The sequence below is a fragment of the Sus scrofa genome, chromosome 8 (genome assembly GCF_000003025.6).
Source record: "Sus scrofa isolate TJ Tabasco breed Duroc chromosome 8, Sscrofa11.1, whole genome shotgun sequence".
Lineage (NCBI taxonomy): Eukaryota > Metazoa > Chordata > Mammalia > Artiodactyla > Suidae > Sus > Sus scrofa.
Window position 1 is genome coordinate 77,621,843 of NC_010450.4, and position 22,050 is coordinate 77,643,892.

The 22,050-nt window shown below is 38.6% G+C and overlaps 1 protein-coding gene across 1 annotated transcript in view; it reads right to left on the bottom strand.

Annotated features, from left to right (window-relative positions):
* The window catches only part of FAM160A1 (family with sequence similarity 160 member A1), a 299,486-nt gene extending 293,217 nt beyond the window's left edge, over positions 1 to 6,269 (bottom strand). Inside the window, exon 1 of the mRNA XM_021101513.1 lies at positions 6,197 to 6,269. The gene's annotated coding sequence lies outside the window, so the exon portion shown is untranslated. The remainder of the gene's footprint in view (positions 1 to 6,196) is intronic.

Consider the following 22,050-nt stretch of genomic DNA (forward strand, 5'->3'; position numbering starts at 1 on the left):
AGCCCTAAAAAGACAAAAAGAAAAAAAAAAAAAAGAATCTAACTGCAATGTGGGTTTGATCCCCAGCCTAGGGCAGTGGGAAAGAATCCAGCATTGCCACAGCTGCAGCATAGGTCTGGGAACTTCCACATGCCATGGGTGCAGCCATAAAATATGTGATCAATGAAATGAAATAAAGTATGGGTGGAGGGAGAGTTAAAATATAGGATTTTAGAATGTATCCAAACTTAAGTTGTTATCAACTTAAAATAGACTATCATAAATAAAAGTTATTTGTAAGCCTTATGGTAACCAAAAAGCAAAAACCTATAGTTGACACACAAAAGGTAAAGAGAAAGAAATTTAAGTGTACCACCATGGAAAATCATCAAATCACTGAAGAGGGCAAGAGAAAAAGGAAAAAAGGCTCTACAAAACAGCTAGAAACAGTCATCAAAATGCCAAAAAAAAAAAAAAAAAAAAAAAAAAAAAAAAAAAAAAAAAAAAAAAAAAAAAAAACAAAAAAAGTCAAAAAAAATGCCAATAAGTGTGCACCTATCCATAGTTACTTTTAAGGTAAATGGACTAAATTCTCCAATCAAAAGTCATAGCTGTCTGAAGTGATAAGGAAAAACAAGATCCATCCATACATTCCCTATAAGATATTCACTTAAGATATAAGAACACATACAAGCTGAAAGTAAAGGAATAGAAAAAGATAGTCCCTGGAAATAAAAACCAAAAGAAAGTGGGATAGCTATATTTATATTAAATAAAATAGACCTTAAAACAAAAACAGCAATAAGAGACAAAGTGAGGCATTACATCATGATAAAAGGATGAATCCAAAAGAAAATATGTTATTTGTAAATATTTATGCACCCAAGATAGGAGCACCTAAATATAGAAGGTAAATATAAACAGACCTAAAGGGAGAAACAGACAACAATACAGTAATAGTAGGAAACTTTAATATCCCACTTTATCAATGGATATAGATGATCATTCAATAGAATATAAATAAGGAAACATCAACCATAAAAAATATATTAGTCCAGATAGACTTAACAGATACATACAGAGCATTCCATAGAAAATAGATACAAATACTTTTCAAATCCACATGGTAAATTCTCCAGAATAGATCATAAATTAGGCTACAAATATTAAGTTTTAATAAACTTAAGAAAATTGAAACCATATAAAGCATCTTTTCTGACCACAATGGTATGAAATTGGACATAAATTACAGGAAAACTAAAAAATTCACACATATGTGGAGATTAAACAACACAGTGCTGAACCACCAATGGGTCAACAAAGAAGTGAAAAGAGAAATAAAAAAATACCTCAATACAAATGAAAATGGAAATAAAACATATCAAAATTTATGACATGCAACAAAAACAGTTCTAAGAAGGAAGATCATAGCAAATAAATGCTTACAACAAGAAGGAAGAAAAATCTCAAACAACCCAACTTTATACCTCAAAGAGCCAGAAAAAGAAAAATGAATGAAGCTCAAACTTAGGAGAAGAAATAATAAAGATCAGACAGTGTATAAATGAAATAGAGACTAAAAAGAAATAGGAAAGATCAATGAAACTAAGAGCTAGTTCTTTGAAAAAATAAAACAAAATTGACAAACCTTTAGCTAAATTCATCAAAAGAAAAAGAGAGGATACAAATTTAAAAATTAGAAATGAAAGGGGAGAATTACACTGACACCAGAGAAATGCAAACTATCATAAGAGACTCCAGTGAACAATTATACACCAACAAACTGGACAACCTAGAAGAAATGACAAATTTCTAGGAATATACAACCTACTTGATGGAATCATGATGAACAGAAAATCTGCAGACTGTAAGGACAGATTGCCAGTAAGGAGATTGAATCAGGAATCAAAAACCTCCCAACAGGACAAGTCCAGGAGCAGACGGCTTCACTGGTGAATTCTACCACAACATTTAAAAAGGAATTAATGCCAATCCTTCTCAAATCTTTCCAAAAAAAATTAAAAATTGAAGAAGAGAGAACACACCAAAACTCATTTGTGAAACTAACATTACCCTGATACCAAAACCAGACAAAGATGTCACAAGAAAAGAAAATTACAGGCCATTAATCCTGATGAACATTGATGCAAAAAAGCTCAACAAAATATTAGCCAACTCAAATTGAACACCATGATAAAGTAGGATTTATTCTAGGGATTAAAGAATGGTTCAACACTTACAAAAATCAATGTGGTACATGACATGAACACAGTGAAGAATTCAAGTTATATAACAGATGTTATATAATAGATATAACTATTACATAATAAATAATAGATATAATAGATGCAGAAAAGGTATTTGACAAAATTCAACATCCATTTTTGATAAAAACTCTCAACAAAGTGGGTACAGAGGGAATGTACTTCAACATAATAAAGGTCATATGTGACAAAAAATGAAGCTCAAACATCACACTTGATGGTGAAAAGCTGAAAGCTTTTCCTAGGATCAGGAATAAGACAAGGATGCTCACTCTCTCCACTTTTATTCAACTTAATATTGGAAGTCCTAGTCAGAGCAGTAAGGCAAGAAAAATAAATAAAAACCTCCAAATTGGAAAGGAAGAAGTAAAACTGTCACTATCCGCAGATGACATAATACTATATGTAGAGGATCCTAAAGACTCCACCAGAAAACCGTTAGAACTAATAAATTCAGTAAAGTTGAAGGATGTAAAATCAATATATAAACACTTGTTGCATTTCTATATGCTAATGAAAAACAAGCAGAAGAGAAATTAAGAAACAATCCCATTTACAATTGCATCAAAAAGAACAAAATACCTAGAAATAAATTTATCTAAGGAGGTGAAAGGAATCTGAAATCTATATATATTGATGAAAGTAATTGAAGAAAACAAAAACAAATGGAAACATTCTGTAATCAAGTGTTGGAAGAATTAATATCATTAAAATGTTCATACTATCAGAACAATCTACAGATTCAGTACAATTCTTATCAAAATTCCAATGGCATTTTTTTAGAAAAATAGAACAAATAATCCCAAAATGTAAATGAAATCACAAAAGACCCTTATAGGACTTCCCTTGTGGCTCATAGCAGAAGACCCTGTATAGCCAAAGCAATCTTGAGAAAAAAAGAACAAAGCAGGAGACATCATGTTTCCTGATTTCAAAATACATTACAGAGCTATAGTAATCAAAAGAGTATGGTATTAGCATTAAAACAGATGCATAGATCAATGAACACAACAGAGAGCCCAGAGAAAAACCCACACATTTATCTTCAGTTAATTATGACAAATGAGCCAAGAACATACAGTGGGGAAAAATGACAGTCTTGTCAATAAATTACATTGAGAAAAACTGGACAGCCACACACATAAGAATGAAACTGGACCACTATCTTACACCATGCATGAAAATGGATTAACTAAAAATGGATCAAAGACTTGAATTTAAGCCTGAAGTCATAAAACTCCTAGAATAACACAAGAACAGTAAGCTCTTTGAGAGCAGTCTTGGCAATGATTCTGTAGATTTGACAACAAAATTGAAGGCTACAAAAGCAAAAATAAACAAGTGGGAGTATATCAACTAAAAAGCTTCTGTGCAGCAAAGGATACCATCAACAAAATGAAATGGCAACCAACAAAATGGGAGAAAATAGTTGCAAATCATATATCTGATAAGGGGTTAATATCCAAAATATATAAAGAACCATATGACTCAATAGCAAGAAAAGAAACAATTTGACTTTAAACTGATAAAGGAGGAAGTTCCTGTGTGGCACAGCAGGTTAAATATCCAGCATTGCCACAGCTGTGCCACAGGTCAAAAAATTAAAAATAATAATAAAGTACTAAAAAAATTAAAATTAAGAAAATTTAAATGAGTAAAAGACTTGAATAGACTTTTTTTCCAAAGAAGACCTACAAATGGCCATCACATAATGCTCAACATCACTAATCAGAGAAATACAAATCAAAACCACAATGAGTTATCACCTCCCACCTATTAGGATAGCTATCAAAAAGACAAGGAATAATAAGCACTGGAGAGCATATGGAGAAAAGTAAACGTTTGTGCGATATTGGTGGGAATGTAAATTGGCTGAGTCAATATGGAAAACAGTATGGAACATCCTCAAAAATTAAAAATAGAATGACCACATGATTCAGCAATTCTACTTCTAGGTATTTAGCCAAAGAAAATGAAAACAATAACTCGAAAAAGATATACGCCCTCCCACATTTACAGTAGAAAAGACATGAAAACAGCCTAAGTGTCCATCAAAGGATTAATGGATACAGAAAATATGATATAAATGATACATATGTATATGTGTATACACACACACACACAATGGAATATATTAAAAAGGAAATCTTGCTATTTGCAACAACATGAATGTACCAAGGGCACTAAGCTAAATGAAAAGAGTCAGTGAAAGTCAAATATCACATGATTCTCACTTACATGTAGAATATATTAAAAAAAAAAAAACTCTGAGTTCATAGAGAACAGATGAGGAGTTGCCAAAAGTAAGGGCTGGGGGTGGGAGAAATGGGTGAAAAGGGGTTGAAAGGTATAAACTCCCACTTATGAAATTAATACATCCTGGGCATGTAATATACTGCATGGTGACTATGTTTTACAGTACCTGTATTGCATATTTTAAAGTTGCTGAGAAAGTAGTTTTTTGTTTGGTTTTGGTTTTTGCTTTTTAGGTCTGCACCTGTGGCATATGGAAGTTCCCAGGTTAGGGATCCAATCAGAGCTACAGCTGCCAGCCTACACCACAGCCAGGTCGGAGCCACATCTGCAATCTACACCACAGCAACGCTCACAGCAACGCTGGATCCTTAACCCACTGAGTGAGGCCAGGGATCGAACCCACATCCTCATAGACACTAGTCGGGTTCATTTCTGCTGAGCCACACCAGAAACTCCAGATAGTAGGTCTTAAAAGATCTCTTCACAAAAAAAAAAAAATGTATAACTACCTATGGGGATAGATGTTAAGTACACATACTGTGATCATTTCATGATGTATGCAAATATTGAATCATTATGCGGTACACCTGAAACTAATAAAATGTTACATGTCAGTTATACTCAATTTAAAAATTTTTCAAAGAACAATATTTAACCAAAACCTTGATAGAGTTTGTAGATATTCGGTAGGTCAAAATTGGAAAAGAAAACATCTCCTATGAAAAAGATATCACCAATGACATGGAGCTAGCTAGCTATAGTCAAGGGATGGGAATTAGTCTAGCTGGACAAAAAGTTTTTTAAAAAAACAAAACAAACAAACAAACAAAAAAACAGCTTTGCAAGAATTCCCATAGGCTTGGAACACCAAGCCACAGATCCGGTAACATCACCATGTCTAGACTGTACAGATGTAAATAGCTAAACTGATAAGATTGCTTTTAATGTGTGATTTGTGAAATATCTGATTGTTTCCATGTGGTCACAGTTTTCACGTGACAGCCACAAAACCCTGTCACGTGAAAACTGCATGGACCCTCTTTCTAGTTGAGGGTCCATGCATATTTGTTAAAAGTTCCCTGCTCCTAGCCCCTCCTAATCTGAAATAGTTCAGTCTTTCATTGAACATATTCTTCAAGCTCTCATGACATCTGAGGGTGTTTTTATTCTCTTCTCTTCCCAGGAGCTACCATTCTAATTGGTTGGTAATAACCTTTTTCTGAAAAATAAAGGGGAAAAACTAGCATTTTCCAAGCCATCTACTCCCTCTGTTCCTTACTTTATCTATGGCTATAGCCTTAAAAACGCTTGCCGTTTATCTTTCAGATTTCTCACAAATTGGGTTCTCTTCATGCCCCAGTACATAATTTGACGCTGGATGCTTCATCCTCAGTTCTAGGCAACCAAATGACACATTAAACTCAGATTCTTAGGAAACCTACAGCCAATTTCAAGAGTTTTCTCTGAGTAGGCAGAGAGAAATTATAATTAAGCTGCTCTGTGGAGCTTTTAAAAAGAAAATTTCAACAGAAAATTATAGCCACCATGAACTCTTGATTATTCACAGGATACAAGTGCATGAATAATTGAAATCGAGAGGTTATCCTAATAAAATCTGCTTCCCTCTTAGTCCTTTTGGACTCTACCGCAAAATAACCACAGATAGGGTGGCTGAAAAGAACAGATCTGTTTCTCACCGTTGTGGAGTCCGAGCGTCTGAGATCAAGGTGCCGGCAGGGTTGGGGAAGGCCCTCTTCTGGGTTGCAGACACCTCATCACAGCTTCACAGGATGGAGGAGAAGAGTGCTCCCAGGCTTTTTATAAGGGCACTAATCCCATTCATGTGGGCTCTACCCTCATGACATAATCACCTCTCAAAGGCTCCACCCACTAACACCAGGGCATTCATTAGGTTGCAACATTTGGAGGGATGCATTCAGATTCTAGCATCTTCTTTGCGATTCACCTTTGTTTCTCCTTAATTCCTACTTCTGTAATTTGCAGCTCTGACCATCCAAATTTTGGAAAGGTGGCAGAACCTGTAAAACTCATTGTTGTAGTTGGAAAAGGGATCACTGTAAATCAAATGCATCCATACGAAGAACTACAGGAACTCATATTAGACCCTGGCCATGTATCCAAGTGTGTGAGTCCTGGGATGTATTCAGGAGGAATTTTTATTCTGTTGAAAAATAAAAGTAGGCAGCAGATTGAAACCATGTTCAAAGGAATGCGTTTTTTTTTAAAGCAATCCTTCTGCCAAACACAAAAATTGGTTTAAAAGATATGCTGAAATCTTAAGAATGAGGTTGAGTAGAAGACACAGTTCTCAGGAAGCCTATAGTATAGAGGTTCACAAATTGTGCACCCCCCTCCCCCGTCCCCAAAGCAGCAGCAGCTTCATTGTGAACTTGTCAGAAATGAAAATACTTGGGTCCTGCCCTAGACCTACCAAATCAGAAACTTTGGCTGTTAGGCCCCAGCAATTTGTGTTTTAACAAGCCTGCCAGGTGATTCTGCTATACTGTAAGGTTTGCGGACTACTGGTGTGAAATACAGGGGCAAATATTTAAAGGGTGCCTCCTCCTCATACCTAATTTACATTCTTCTAATTCTCAATAGTCGTGGGATTTTGCCACCTGCAGTTCACTATGATTTTGCAAAGTGAAAACTAAATGATCTAGCATAAGTAAGGGCATGTATGATGTCCTGTTATCAAAATACTTCCTGCTCTAAGCCTGTTCTGTTCACTGCTCTGTATCTCAGTCATTAGGGCTTACTTACAGGACATAAAAACACGCAACCCTTCTTATTCCTCCCTTTATCCTCGACTTCCCCTTGCCTCCCTTAGGCTTCTCTACGTCCATGGTCTTTGACAATGAATTTCACTTTCTGTTTCACAGAATTCATGAAAATATAATTGATGACATTTCCAAAGCTAATTAAAAATTTATCATAAGAGGTGTTGAGTTCCCTGGTGGATTAGTGGGTTAAGGACACAGCTCTGTCACTGCTGTGGCAAGGCTTTGATCCCTGGCCTGGGAACTTTCACATGCCCAAAAAAAGGGGGTGTTATCTGTAGTCTGGACATTCAGCTCAGCAGTCTAAAGAGTTCCATTTTTTTTTCTTTTTCTTTAAGGGCCTCACCTGCAGCACATGGATGTTCTCCGGCAAGGGGTCGAATCAGAGCTGCAGCTGCCAACCTATACCACAGCCACAGCAGCATTGGTTGGGAGCTGCATCTGCAACTTACACTGCAGCTTGTGGATCCTTAACCCACTGAGTGAGGCCAGGGATAGAACTCGTATCTTCATGGGCACTATGTCAACCTGCTGAGCCACAACAGGAGCCCCTAAAGAGTTGCATTTTTTATTCTAGGTTTGTTTACAGTTCTTTAGCATATTTCGTTTACATGTATTGTTCCTTTTGAATGTGTTTCATGGAGACAGAATATGACGCCTTTAAGAAAAAGTAATCGCCAGAATCAAAGAGGCGCATGATACAGTTATGAAAATAATAGCATAGGCAGTTAATCATTTAAGAGTTCTTTAAAAATGTATAAATCCTTGAAGTCTCTCTAATATCACTGAATACTGGGGCAGGCAATACACTGAATTAGAAACATTGGGATACATGCTTTTTTTTCCCCTTTTCTTAAATCTACAAGCTGTCTTTTACTATAAAGCAAATAAACAGTGATCATCGCACAATGAGCTGTTGCTTCGTTTTGTAACAGTGGAAATCTCTCTAGCACAGTGCTTCTCATCCTGTGTTACATATTAGAATTACCCGGGGAGCTTTTAAAACGAACAGTGAATGCTTAGGCTGTATCCCAGAACAATTACATTAAAATCTCTGGGGTAGAAACCAGATACCACTATTTTCTAAAGCTTCTCCACCTAATTCCAGGGCAATCAAAGATGAGAACCACTATTCAAGCTGACCAAGGCCCTTTTACAGAAAGGATTGTACTCAGTGCGACTAACACTCGACATAGAACGTGACATATATGAGGCCCCCTATTGCTGATTATTATTGGTTACTAAATCCTTCGCTCATAAAAACTTCACATCACTTCATTTATTCAAACATCTTCAATGACTATAAAAAATTAATTAAAAATGATCAAACGTGTGTTTCCTCTGGTTTCATTTATCATGGTAACCAATATATTTGGATTTATTTTACTGTCAAAAAAACAAAAACAAAAACTGATCAACACCTAAACATAGGAGCTGAGTATAAAACTATTTTAGGAGTTCCCTGGTGTTCTAGTTGTTACAGGCCCAGCATTGTCACTGCCGTGGCTCAGGTCACTGTTGTGTCTTGAGTTCTGTCCCTGGACTGGGAACTTCTCAATGCTGTGGGCATGGCAAAAAAAAAAAAAAAAAAAAAAAAAGACTCTCATAAAAAACAGGACAAAACTTCATGACATTGGATTTGGCAATGATTTCTTGGATATGACACCAAAAGGACAGGGAACAAATGTGAACATAGATAAATGGAACTACATCAAAATTTAAAATTGTGTCAAAGAGCACAATCAACAGAGTGAAAGACAACCTACAGAAAGGGAGAAAATATTTGCAAATTGTGTATCTGATAAAGGCTTAATATCCAGACTATAAAAAGAACTGCTCTGAGCAACAGTGGAAATTCAACCTGATTAAAAAATGGGCCAAGACCTCAACTAGACATTTCTCTAAAAAAAAGATGTAAAAGTAGCCAATAAGCAGATGAAAAGATGCTCAACATCACTATTCATTAGGTAAATACAAATCAAAACCACAATGGAATACCACCTCACCCTCATTAGGACCGCTATCGTAAAAAATGAAAAAACAGAAAATAACACGTGTTGGCGAGGATGTGGAGAAACTGGAGCCGTTGTACACTGGTGGTGAGAATGTAAAATGGTGCGGCTGCTATGGAAAACACGTTAAAATATTATTTTAAACATTAAAAATAGTTACCCTATAATCTGCCAATTCCACATCTGGGTATAGACCCCAAAGAATTCAAAGCAGTATCCTAAAAAGATATTTGTATGGTCTTAGCATGCACGGTCTAAGAAGCATTATTCAAAGTAGCCAAAATGTAGAAGAAACCCAAATATCCACCAACGGATGAACGGGAAAAGTACCAATCTGAAAAGGTACTCATGTTTGTTCTGAGGACAAGGCAAACTCAAAAGCATATCATTATTAGTAATATACTAATATACTGTTGTATTACTAATTAGTATGCTACTAGTATACTACCGTATACTCAGGTACTGCCATTAGTAGTACCTATTCACTGAGGGTTTGCTGTATGGTCAGTATGATGTGATGCATTCACGTGGTCGGGGCTCCTCCCAGATCTCTACCACATTGATCTGGGACTTGGCCCCCGAGCTCTGAGACGATGGTTTGGCCCAAGCATCCCTGGGCTGCCTGGGAGTGATAGAGATAGAAAGGCAGGCCCACTGCTAGAGACACCTGGCTCCTCAGGCAGGCAGGGAACTGGCTGGAGGCCTCCCCAGCAGCCTTGCCAAAGCTTACGCAGCCTACACAGCAGTCTAGGATGCTTCCATCCACCTGCCCTCCTTTGCTCGTTCACCATCAGACTGGACATTGTGGTCTGATGGGCTCCCCACCCTTCCCAGCTCCCCCTCTATCTCCTCTCACAAGGCAGAATCCAAAACATACCACTTGTGTCTTTAATCCTGCTTCTCTCAGGACCTAACACAAGAAGGGTGTAATTTCAGTCAACAAGGACTTCAAACAGCAATCGTCCTCGCATCATCTCCGCTATAGGGAAACTGAAGTTTAGACATGTCAGAGACTCATCAGTGGTGGAATTAGGATTTGAGCTCTGGTCTTTCTGACTCTAAATCTAGCACTTCAATTAGTACATGAGAAACACAAATAGTAATGGAGGCGGTTCCTCAACTTACAAATGTGTGTATGTGTTTCTTTGGAAAAAATGTTCTAAATATAGGAAAATACAGGGAATTGTATAATAAATATCCACATACCTATGGCTCATAATTAACAAAACTGATCAGGTTCTCACATGAGCTCCTGGTTTTTGTTTTTTGTTTTTTGTTTTTTTTCTTTTTTAGGGCCGCACCCGCAGCACGTGGACGTTCCCAGGCTAGGGGTCAAATTGGAGCTGCAGCTGCCAGCCTATGCCACAGCCACAACAATGTGGGACCCGAGCCACATCTGTGACCTACACCACAGCTCACAGCAACACCAGATCCTTAACCCACTGAGCAAGGCCAAGGATCAAACCTGCATCCTCATGGATACCTAGTCAGGTTCGTAACCTGCTAAGCCACAACGGGAACTCCCTGAGCTCCTAATTTTTTAAATGTTTAAGCAATAAAACAGCACACTCAACCAGTACAGACAGAGCATCCAGCCTATCTCCTTTCCTCTCTACCCAAAGAAACCATTTTCATGATTTTGCTGTGTCCATGCCATGTTTATGATACTTTTTTTTTCTCTCTTTTTTTTTTTTTTTTTGTCTTTTTCCAGGGCCGCACCTGCAGCATATGGAGGTTCCCAGGTTAGGAGTCTAATCAGAGCTGTAGCTGCCAGCCTAGCCAGAGCCACAGCAACCCCAGATCCAAGCCAAGTCTGCGACATACACCTCAGCTCACGACAATGCTGGATCCTCAACCCACTGATCAAGGCCAGGGATCGAACCCACAACCTCATGGCTTCTGGTTGGATACGTTAACCACTGAGCCACGATAGGAACTCCTGTTTTTGATACTTTTAATATATACTTTTCTGTATTTATAAAAATATATCATTTTGTGTTTCCAAATTTTGCATTCATGGATGCCTACTGTCTGTATTCTTTTTTGCAGCTCACTTTTTAAACTATTTTAAAAATTGGTCTGTGTTACTAATTCATTCTTCTAAACCAGTGGTTCTCAAGAGAAGGCAATTTTGCCTCCAAGGGACATTCGGGGAGATGTTTTTGGCTGTCAAAATGGGGGAGGAGGAGGAGGTAAAACTGGCAGCAAGTGGGTGGAGGCCAGGATGCTGCGAGATGTCCAGTAATGCGCAGGACAGCCCCATAGCAAAAAACTATCTGGTCTAAAATGTCAGCCGTGCCAAGGTTGAGGACTAATCTAAACCAGTGACTCTCAAAGTGTGGTCCCTGACCAGCAGCATCAGCATCACCTGGGAACTTGTTGGAATGCAAATTCTAGGACTCTCTGCCCCTCACCCAGTGAATCAGAGAGAGTAGATGGAGTCCCCATTGTGGCTCAGCGGGTTAAGAATCCAAGTAGTATCCATGTGGATGTAGGTTGGATCCCTGGCCTCGCTCAGTGAGTTAAGGATCCTGCGTTGCCTTGAGCTGTGGGGTAGGTCGAAGACATGGCTTGGATCCTGCATTGCTGAGGCTGTGGCGTAAGCCAGCAGCTGTAGCTCCTACTTGACCCCTAGCTTGGAAACGTCTATATGCCACGGGTGTGGCCCTAAAAACAAACAAACAAAAGAATACCATTAAGGTTTTTGCATCTATTTTTCATGTACTTAGACCAGAAGACAACCTGATCGCAAATCCTGGGTTTAAATGCTTGCGTATACGGCTGGAACAGGTGCTCTGAGGTATTGTAGATAATATATGAGTTCTCTGCTTGGTGGAAGCATGCCAAATGTAGATCAGATTGAACCCACATCCTCATGGATACTTGTCGGGTTCTTAACCTGCTGAGCCACAAGGGGGAGGGACTCCATCCCCCCACCCCCTAAGTTTCTGATTCACTGGGTGAGGGGCAGAGTCCTAGAATTTGCATTCCAATAAGTAGTGTAGGTCACAGATGCAGCTCGGATCCTGCGTTGCTGTGGCTGTTGTGTAGGACAGCAGCTGCAGCTCCGATTCCACCCCCTAGCTTGGGAACCTCCGTACGCTGCAGGTGCAGCCCTAAAAAGAAAAAAAAAAAGGAAAAAGAAAAAAAGAAACTTAGGGGGTGGAGCCCAGCATTTATGGTTTAACAAACCCTCCAAGTGATTTTAATGCACACCAAAGTACGAACCGCTGACCTAGACTATTGGCCAGCATTCACTTATGTAGAAGTCCCCCAATTAATTTATCCTGAAGCCATTTCACATGTATTATGAAACGGTGTTCTCTGCACTATGACACTCCTTTGTCGTCCTATTCTGCAATATAAAACTTAGCCCTTAACAAACACTAATGAGTATTTCAGGAGCAATAAACACCTACTGAATGCAGGTTGTGTGCTTGACATTATTCTAAATGTTTTTCACCTGTTAATTACTTATAAAACCCAGGAAGAAGGAGCCAGTGTTGTCCAATTTCACAGCTGAGAATCTAAGTGGTTAAGCAGCGTGTTCAGGGTCACGCAATGAAGAGTGTGTCTAAGCCAGGTTTTGAACCCAGTCTGGCTGGGACTATATCCCACGTCCTTAATGTTACACATACTCCCAGAAACACAGACCATGCCATTTGGGCTTAAGGTTCAGAGCCCAGTATAATGACTGCTGCATCCCAACATCTAACAAAAATCGATGTGAGAATGAGAGAAAAGGGTTCAGTGAAGATGGAATCTGATCTACATTTGGCACGCTTCCACCAAGCAGAGAACTCACATTTATCTCCAGTACCTCAGAGCACCTGCTCCAGCCATATACGCAAGCATTTAAACTTGTATCACTGAAGCGTGAACCACCCCAGAAAATTTGGAGGAAGAATCTGGCTTCTGAACTCTTTTCTGAAGATTAAACCCAGGATTTGCGATCAGGTTGTCTTCTGGTCTAAGCACATGAAAAATAGATGCAAAAACATTAACGGTAATTTTTCACCTTCCCAAAAGAAAGAGAAAAACTAAATAATAATCTTTAAACCTTTTCTGTAGTTTTAATTTTTCTTGTGTCACAATCTATTCTGATGTGTTACAAAAATGTTAGTGACTTTTTGAGTTCCTTGGTGGCTCAGCAGGTTAAGGATTTGGCACGGTCACTGCCACAGCTTGGGTCGCTGCTGTGGCATTGGTTCAATCCCTGGCCCTGGAACTTCTGCACGCCATAGGTGCAGCCAAAACTAAAATATTTAGGTTGACATTAGGCTTTCATCCTCTCAGGCCTGAGAGCACTGCTTCTTCATTTAGAGAACCGGGAGGCGGAGCTACTGATATTTTGGGTGGAATAACTCTTCCTTATGAAGAACTCTCCTGCACATTGCAAGAAGTTTACATCCCTGCTCCCTGTCAGAGGGAGTTGCTAGGCATGTTCCTGATCAACCAAAACATACTCCTGAAGGAGTTCCTGCTGTGGTGTAACAGGTTAAGGATCCAACTGCCATGGCTCAGGTCACTGTGGGGGCATGACTTCTATCCCCAGCCCAGCGCAGTGGGTTAAGGATCCAGCGTGGCATCAGCTGTGGTGTAGGTTGCAGATTTGGCTCAGGGAACTTCCATATGCTGTGGGTGTGACCAGAAAAGGGGGTGGGGGGAATGATTCTGCACACTTCTGAACATCCCCTAATGCCTGGGTACTCAAAGTAAGGTCTTTGGACTAAGAGCATCTACGTTAGAGAGACTGTTAAAGACACAAAAGGTAGGGCCCACCCAAACCTAGGGAAACTGAAACCGCATTTGAACAAGATCTCCAGTGTTTCATAAACATATTAGAGCTTGAGAAGCAGCATGAGACCACCTGCTGGGAACCACTTCCCTAGAAGAACTCTTCCTATGTGTACACGACAAAAATGCTCGGACTAGAAATGCTAGACATTCTGCAAAGCAGTTCTATTTCACATTGAACATGAGTAGCTGAGAGAGAATTTCTGGAACATGGAGCTGACGTCTGGTGAGATGCAATGTCAAATGGTACAAGAGTGAAAGTCCAGGGAGTTCTCGTTGTGGCACAGTGGTTAACGAATCCGACTAGGAACCATGAGGTTGCGGGTTCGGTCCCTGCCCTTGCTCAGTGGGTTAACAATCCGGCGTTGCCGTGAGCTGTGGTGTAGGTCGCAGACGCGGCTCAGATCCTGAGTTGCTGTGGCTCTGGCGTAGGCCGTAGGCTGGCAGCTACAGCCCCGATTCGACGCCTAGCCTGGGAACCTCCATATGCCACGGGAGCGGCCCAAGAAATAGCAAAAAGACAAAAAAAAAAAAAAAAAAAGTGCAAGTCCAGCAAAATTGTTTGCACCTCTCAAAGCATACTTGCCCATAGGATAGATAAGTTAATATCTAGACGTATAAGTCAATACACTACTTTTTTGTTTAAAATATTCCTGGAGGTCCCACTGTGGCTCAGCGGGCTAAGGACCTGATGTAGTCTCTGTGAGAATGCAGGTTCGATCCCTGGTCTTGCTCAGTGGGTTAAGGATCTGACATTGCCACAAGCTATGGCGTAGGTCACAGATACAGCTGGGCTCCATTGTTGCTATGGCTGTGGTGTAGGCTGGCAGCTGCAGCTCTGATATGACCCCTAGCCTGGGAAATTCCTATGCTACAAGTGTGGCTATAAAAAGAAAAAAATAAATAAAAATATTTCTAATATTTGACTATTAAAATATTCTGTGAATATTTTCTGGGGTCTGTGAATAGGTTATTGAGTTGCCAAGCAATTGATCCTTTCAGCCTTTGGGGCAAACACATAAAGCCTGAGATGGACAGAGACCCCAGCAGGTCACCGCTGACCTTGAACTTCTTGGCTTATTTACCTTAGTGAGCTAGTGATCATTTCTATGTGTGCCTTGATGAAAAAATAATGCGAATTTAAATAATAATAATGGGAATTATTGCTATGGGCAATAGGAAACCACTGATGTTTACTTTTTTATTCTAAACTGGGGTGAAATACACATGACAACGTTTTCCATCTTAACCATTTTTACATGCACAGCTCAGTAGGGTTAAGTATGTTCACACTATTCAGCGATCAGTTACCAGAATTCTTTTCATCTTGCAAAATTAAACTCTCTATTAGTTAAACAACGTTCCCCACCTCCCCACAGCCCATGGTAACTTCTATTCTGCTTTCTGTCTCTACAAATTTTACTTCTCTAGGAACTTCATGTAAGTGGAATCCTACAATATCTGTCCTTTCGTGTCTGGCTTATTTCACTTAGGATAATGTCTTCCGGATTCATCCATGCCATAGCATGTGATAGAATTATCATGACTGAATTCTTTAAAGGAAAGGATTAAAGTTTCCCTCCTAAAAAATAATTCATGGAGCCCAGCACCCTCACAGTGGCAGCAAGACATGTGGGTCTGGAAAAAGCAGAAGATTAGAACAAACTCTATGCCTGATGTGATGCATTTCCCATGGAGGAAATACACTGTGCTTGTTTCCATTGAACCCAGAAGTCTCCAAATTGATACAATAGTCGGTAATCATTTTTGCTTAGAAGAAACGTCAGTCTTGTAGGTCTATTCAAGTCAAGTAGAAATTTCCTGATAGCTTCAGTGTGAGAGTCTGCAACTGCTTAACCAGAAAGCTGTCAGGTGTCCAATTGATCCTGCTCGCTGGTTTCTGCATTTGATAGCATTTGATAGGACGTGGGAACTGTATTAGGTTGTGACTCAAAACACAGAATGAGGTTGGATTCAGAATCTTGGTTCCTTTACTACGTTTGATTTTGTTTATGACAACTTGCAAACTTACTTTTTTAAAATACGCATTGCATTAATTTTCACCTATCAAAGGGCTAGTTTTATTTCCTCTTTCATCATGAAAGGAATAGGATTTTTCTCAAGTAAGGAGTCATAGTCAATTCATTTATCTTGAAAGCCTTGGAGACAGTTACCTGTGAATACTAATGAGGTGATCTTGAAAGAGTTGGTTGTTAATTTTTTTTCTTTTTTCTTTCTTTTCTTTTTTTTTGGCTGATTGGCTGGTTGGCTGTCACTATTCTGCCCAAGGGTGGCAGAATGGGTGAATGAATTTCTCTAGAAAGGGAAATTCTTCCCACTGGCTTAACCTTATCTTCAGGAATGAACATGTTTGTTTTTCCCATTCATGTGACACATTTAAAATATCTACCATGGGTGAAAAAAGTTTTGAGAGTTTGCTAAACTATTCACTGAGATATTACCAATTGTTTAAAAAAAAAAAAAAACTGAATAGAGTTCAACACTCCAAAAGCACTTACTGAGATTCCTGCCATCATTTTTGGAAACTTGTAATTTTTTCATCCATTTATAAAATAATTGAACTTGATAGATTTTGGTGTTCACTGGAGCATATTTAATTTAAACCACGATAAGAGATACAGCTTTACATTTGCAGCTCTGAACGGGTATTTTAATTTTTGTCCTTAATGTTCACTAATTACTATAATTTTTGCTAACTTTCCTTTCATTTAAATATTTCCAAAAGTTCTAGAACTTGTAAAGGCAAGATATTAAGAGAAATCTTCCTCAATATAAACTTTTAAAATAGGCCTCACCAGGATGCTCATGTGTAATGATTCACCATTAAGCTAGAAATTTTAACTCATTAAACATAATTGGTTAAGTTACCAAAATTAAGCATTTCATAATACTGTTTTCCTGAATTTCATTATTCATTTGCCTCTAAATCTTGTGTGAAAGCAGAACAACATAAGCCTAAAATATAAAGTTTCAAATAGCATAGAATATATGACAATAATAATAGTTAATAACTGTACAGAGCCCTACAGTTTGTAGTGCTTTCATAGATTAACTAATAAGAACTTATCAGAAATTCTCAAATAGTTTTTGTTCTTTTTAGGGCCACACCTGGGGCATATGGAAGTTCCCAGGCCAGTGGTCAAACAAATCCTGGCTGCAGGTATAGCACACCACAGTTTGCAGCAACACTGGATCCTTAACCCACCGAGCAAGGCCAGGGATTGAACCCACATCCTCACAGAGACAACGTTGGGTCCTTAACCCACTGAGCCACAATGGGAACCCCTCAAACAGTTTTAAAAAAAAAAGAAGAAGAAGAAGAAAGCAGTTCTTAAAGAATTCATTGCTGTTCAAAGATATGTCACCTCTACCAAATGTAAATTAAGAATTTTTAGAAGCTCCCAGTGTGGTGCAGGGGAAACGAATCTGACTAGTAACCATGAGGTTGAGGGTTTGATCCCTGGCCTCACTCTTTGGGTTAAGAATCTGGCGTGCAGCCCTAAAAAGACCAAAAAAAAAAAAAAAATAAGGAATTTTTAGACTGTTAAAAGGAAAAGTTTTGCCATGAAGATATATAAATACACATAAGGGGTTTCTGTTTCCATACAAGATGGAGCAACAGGGACATGATTTATTCTTCAGTCTGATACCCCCCAAAAGAAAGAAAAAAGGTAAAATTTGACAAGAGTTTCTAAGCCAATGGACATCAGGCAATGAAGAAATTGATCCCTAGAGGATGGAAAACAAGGAAAGGGAGGCCCATGCTCGCTGCAGCTGGCTGCTTTGGGAGCAGGTTCCAGACTGCTGTGCAGGGAGACGGTCTGGGCACAGCCCAGAGGACCTCCTGGAACTGAGATGGAGCTGACAGTCCAAGAAAACCAAGATGGTTATTAGAGTTCCCAGGCCAGAGTAGCAGAGAAGAGAGAGCTGCAGGGAGGGAGGACCGAGTATTGATTAGCATATGCACGTGAGGAAACTACGTGAGTGAGAGGAAAAATTATTTTTTATTAATTTCTTTACTTTTTTGCTTTTTTAGGGCTGCCACTGTGGCATGTGAAAGTTCTCAGGCTAGGGATCGAATTGGAGCTGCAGCTGCCAGCCTACACCACAGCCACAGCAATGCCAGATCCTTAACCCACTGAGTGAGGCCAGGGATCAAACCTATATCCTCATGGATACTAGTTAGGATCGTTATCGCTGAGCCACAACGGGAACTCGAGAGGAAAAATTATTTGAAAGGCACACACTGTCAAAGTTCACCTAAGAAGAACTAAGCAACTTAGATTGCCTTACACATCTGTTTCCAAAATTGAATATGGAGTTAAGAATCCTCTCCCAAAGACAACTCCAGGCTCAGGCGGCTCTACGGGTTGAAGACTACCAAACATTTAAGGAAGAAATAGTACCAACTGTCAACAAACTTTCCAGAAAACTTAAATTTAATTACTGATTCATTCCATGAAGCCAGCATTCCCTTAACAGCAAAACAAGATAAACACATTACAAGAACACTGTAGGTGAATATCCCCATTAATAAAGAAGCGAAAAAATTCTAAACTAAATTCAGCAATAAAAAGGATAAGACATCATCATGACCAAGAGGGGTTTACCCTAGAAACACAGAACTAGCTTAATGTCAGAAATTTAACCAGTGTAATTCCACCATCCTAAAGTGAAAAAGAAAAATCGTAAGATCATCCAAATAGATGCAGAAAGACATTGGACAAAATCCAACATCCATTTTCTCAGCAAACTAGGGAACTTTCTCAGCTTCATAAAGGGCATCCATGAAAAACCTACAGCGAACATCATTCTTAACTGTGACAGACTGAATGCATTAACCCCTAAGAACAGGAGGCAGGCATGGATCAACATTTCTTTTTAACATTCTACTGCAGGTTCTGGAAAGGAAGAAGTAAAACGGCTCTTATTATCAGACAGTATGATCATCGGTATAGAAAATCCGATAGAATCTACCAAAAAGTTACTATAACTAACAAGCGATTTTACCAAGGTTTTAGAATATAAGATCAATGCACAAAAATCAATAGTGTGAAACTAATCTGTATGATACTGTAATGGTGGATATATTTACAACACAAAGAGTGAATCCTATGTAACTATAAACTTCAGTGAATAATAATGTATCAATAATGATTCATCAATGGTAACAAATGTACCACAATAATTCATAATGTAAATAATATAATTACTATCATTAATAATATCATGTAGTATATAATTATAATTATAATATATCATGTTATATATTACACTATATTATAATATAGAAACAGGAGTAGAGAGAGTATATGGAAACTCTCTACACTGTCTTATTAATTTTCCTGTAAAACTAACACAGCTCTAAAAAAAACTGTTAATTTTTAAAAACTAACTTATACAACTTTACAATTAAATAATATGTCAATTCTTCACAAATTGATTTCTGGAGTCAATGGCATCCCAATCAAAATCATGGCAGGTCTTTTTTTTTTTTTTTTTTTTGGTAGAAATTGACAGGTGATTCTAAAATACATATGGAGGAGTTCCCGTTGTGGCTCAACAGTTAGCGAACCCAACTAGCATTCATGAGGATGTGGGTTTGATTCTTGGCCTCAGGTAGTGGGTTAAGGACTGGTGTTGCTGTGAGTTGTGGTGTAGGTCACAGATGCAGCTTGGATCCCACGGCCATGAAAAGATTAAAAAATACAAAATAAAAGAAAATAAATAAATAAAATAAAATTCATATGGAAATGCAGAAGACCTAGAAGAGTCACTCATCATGGCTCAGTGGTTAACGAAACCGACTAGGAACTATGAGGTTGTGGGTTCGATCCCTGGCCTCACTCAGTGGGTTAAGGATCTGGCATTGCCATGAGCTGTGGTGTAGGTCGCAGACATGGCTCAGATCTAGTGTTGCTGTGGCTCTGGCATAGGCTGGTGGCTACAGCTCTGATTGGACCCCTAGCCTGGGAACCTCCATATGCCACAGGAGCGGCCCAAGAAATTGCAAAAAAAAAAGAAAAGAACTTTGAAAAAAAGAACAAAGTTGAACTAACCCTACTTTAGCTTAAGACTTATTATGGTACTATATATTCAACATAGATACTACTAAGGGAAGTGTACACTGGAAAACATTTTCTTTTTTCTTTTTCTTTTCTTTTCTTTTTTTTTTTTTTGGTCTTTTTAGGGCTGCACCCACAGCACATGGAAGTTTCTAGGCTAGGGCTCAAATCGGAGCTGCAGCTACCAGCCTACGCCACAGCCACAGCAACACCAGATCTGAGCTGAATCTGCTATCTGTACCATAGCTCACAGCAACACTGATCCTTAACCCACTGAGGGAGGCCAGGAATCAAACCCGCATCCTCATGGATACTAGTTGGGGTCGTTACCACTGAGCCACAACGGGTCCTCTAGAACACATTTTCTCTGTATCATTTGGCAAATAGCTTAAAAGTCTTTGACCCAGCAAGTCAATTCTAGCAAATTTACTGAAAAATAATCAAATACACACAAGAACAAAGATATTAAAATATTAATTCTTTTTTTTTTTTTTAAGGCTGCATTTGCAGCATATGTAAGTTCCTGGGCTAGGGGTTGAATCAGAGCTGTAGCTGCAGACCTGTGCCACAGCCACAGTAACACCAGATCCAAGCTACATCTGTGACCTACACCGCAGCTTGTGGCAATGCCAGATCCTTAACCCACCTAGCAAGGCCAGGAATCAAACCCGCATTCTCAGAGACAGTATGTTGGATTCTTAACCCGTGAAGCCACAATGGGAACTCCAAAATCATCATTACTCTTATTAACAAAAGGTAATTGGTTAAATAAATTATGATGTACATTTATGTTAAAAGAAGTACGTAGCCCAGGCATCAAAAATCATGTATTTAATGACATGGGGGAGAGTTCAGTAATATAGTTATGTGAATTTAGCATGTCACAAAACAATAGTTTCCTACTTTGTTTAAAAGTATTTATCTATCTGGAAGAATTTATAACAAAATATTTACCATTATAGGAGTTCCCATTGTGGCTCAAGGGAAATGAATCCAACAACTATTCGTGAGGATGCAGGTTGGATCCCTGGTCTCGCCCAGTGGGTTAAGGATCCGGTGTTGCCATGAGCTGTGGTGTAGATCGAAAATGCGGCTGGGATCTGGTGTTGCTGTGGGTCTGCCTGGGCCGGCAGCTACAGCTCCTATTCCACCCCTAGCCTGGGAACCTCCGTACGCCGTGGGTGTGGCCCTAAAAAGACAAAAATAAGTTTTCAAAGTTTAGAATTTTTGAAGTTTTATGATTGGAAAAACATATTTATCAAAATCGTCCTTTTTCGCATGAAGGATATCTCAAATTATACCTGACAAAGTAAAATCTCTTTCATGCTGGAGAAGGACAATGTCTCTCTAAATGACTAACTGATGTATTTCTCCCTTCCTATTCATTTAACTGTTTATTTTCATATTATAGTCAGTCTCTACTTTTTATAGTTTAAAATAAAATCTTACATACTTTCTACAGAAAATATGGAAAATACAGAAAAGCATTCTCAAGAAAAGAAACAATTATCTACGATCACCACTAGTATGTTTTTGGGTCTCATTATCCTTTAAGGACTTGTGAGTGTACTTCTCAGTCCCTAGCCCGTGTCAGTGAAAGATCCTTTAATGTTAATAAGCAAACATGGAATCAGACCCATGAGGCAACATCGCCTCATGTAACTGATAAAATTATTTTATAATAATTTTAGAATACATATGTTTTACAATAATTTTACAATATAATATAATAATTGTTCTTCTTTTGCATATGGTGAGATGAATATTTACTTACTGGTTTGGGGAGTTCCCATATTGTCTTCTAAGTATAAAAGTATCCATATTTGCTATTTTATAAAATATCAAACAATATAAA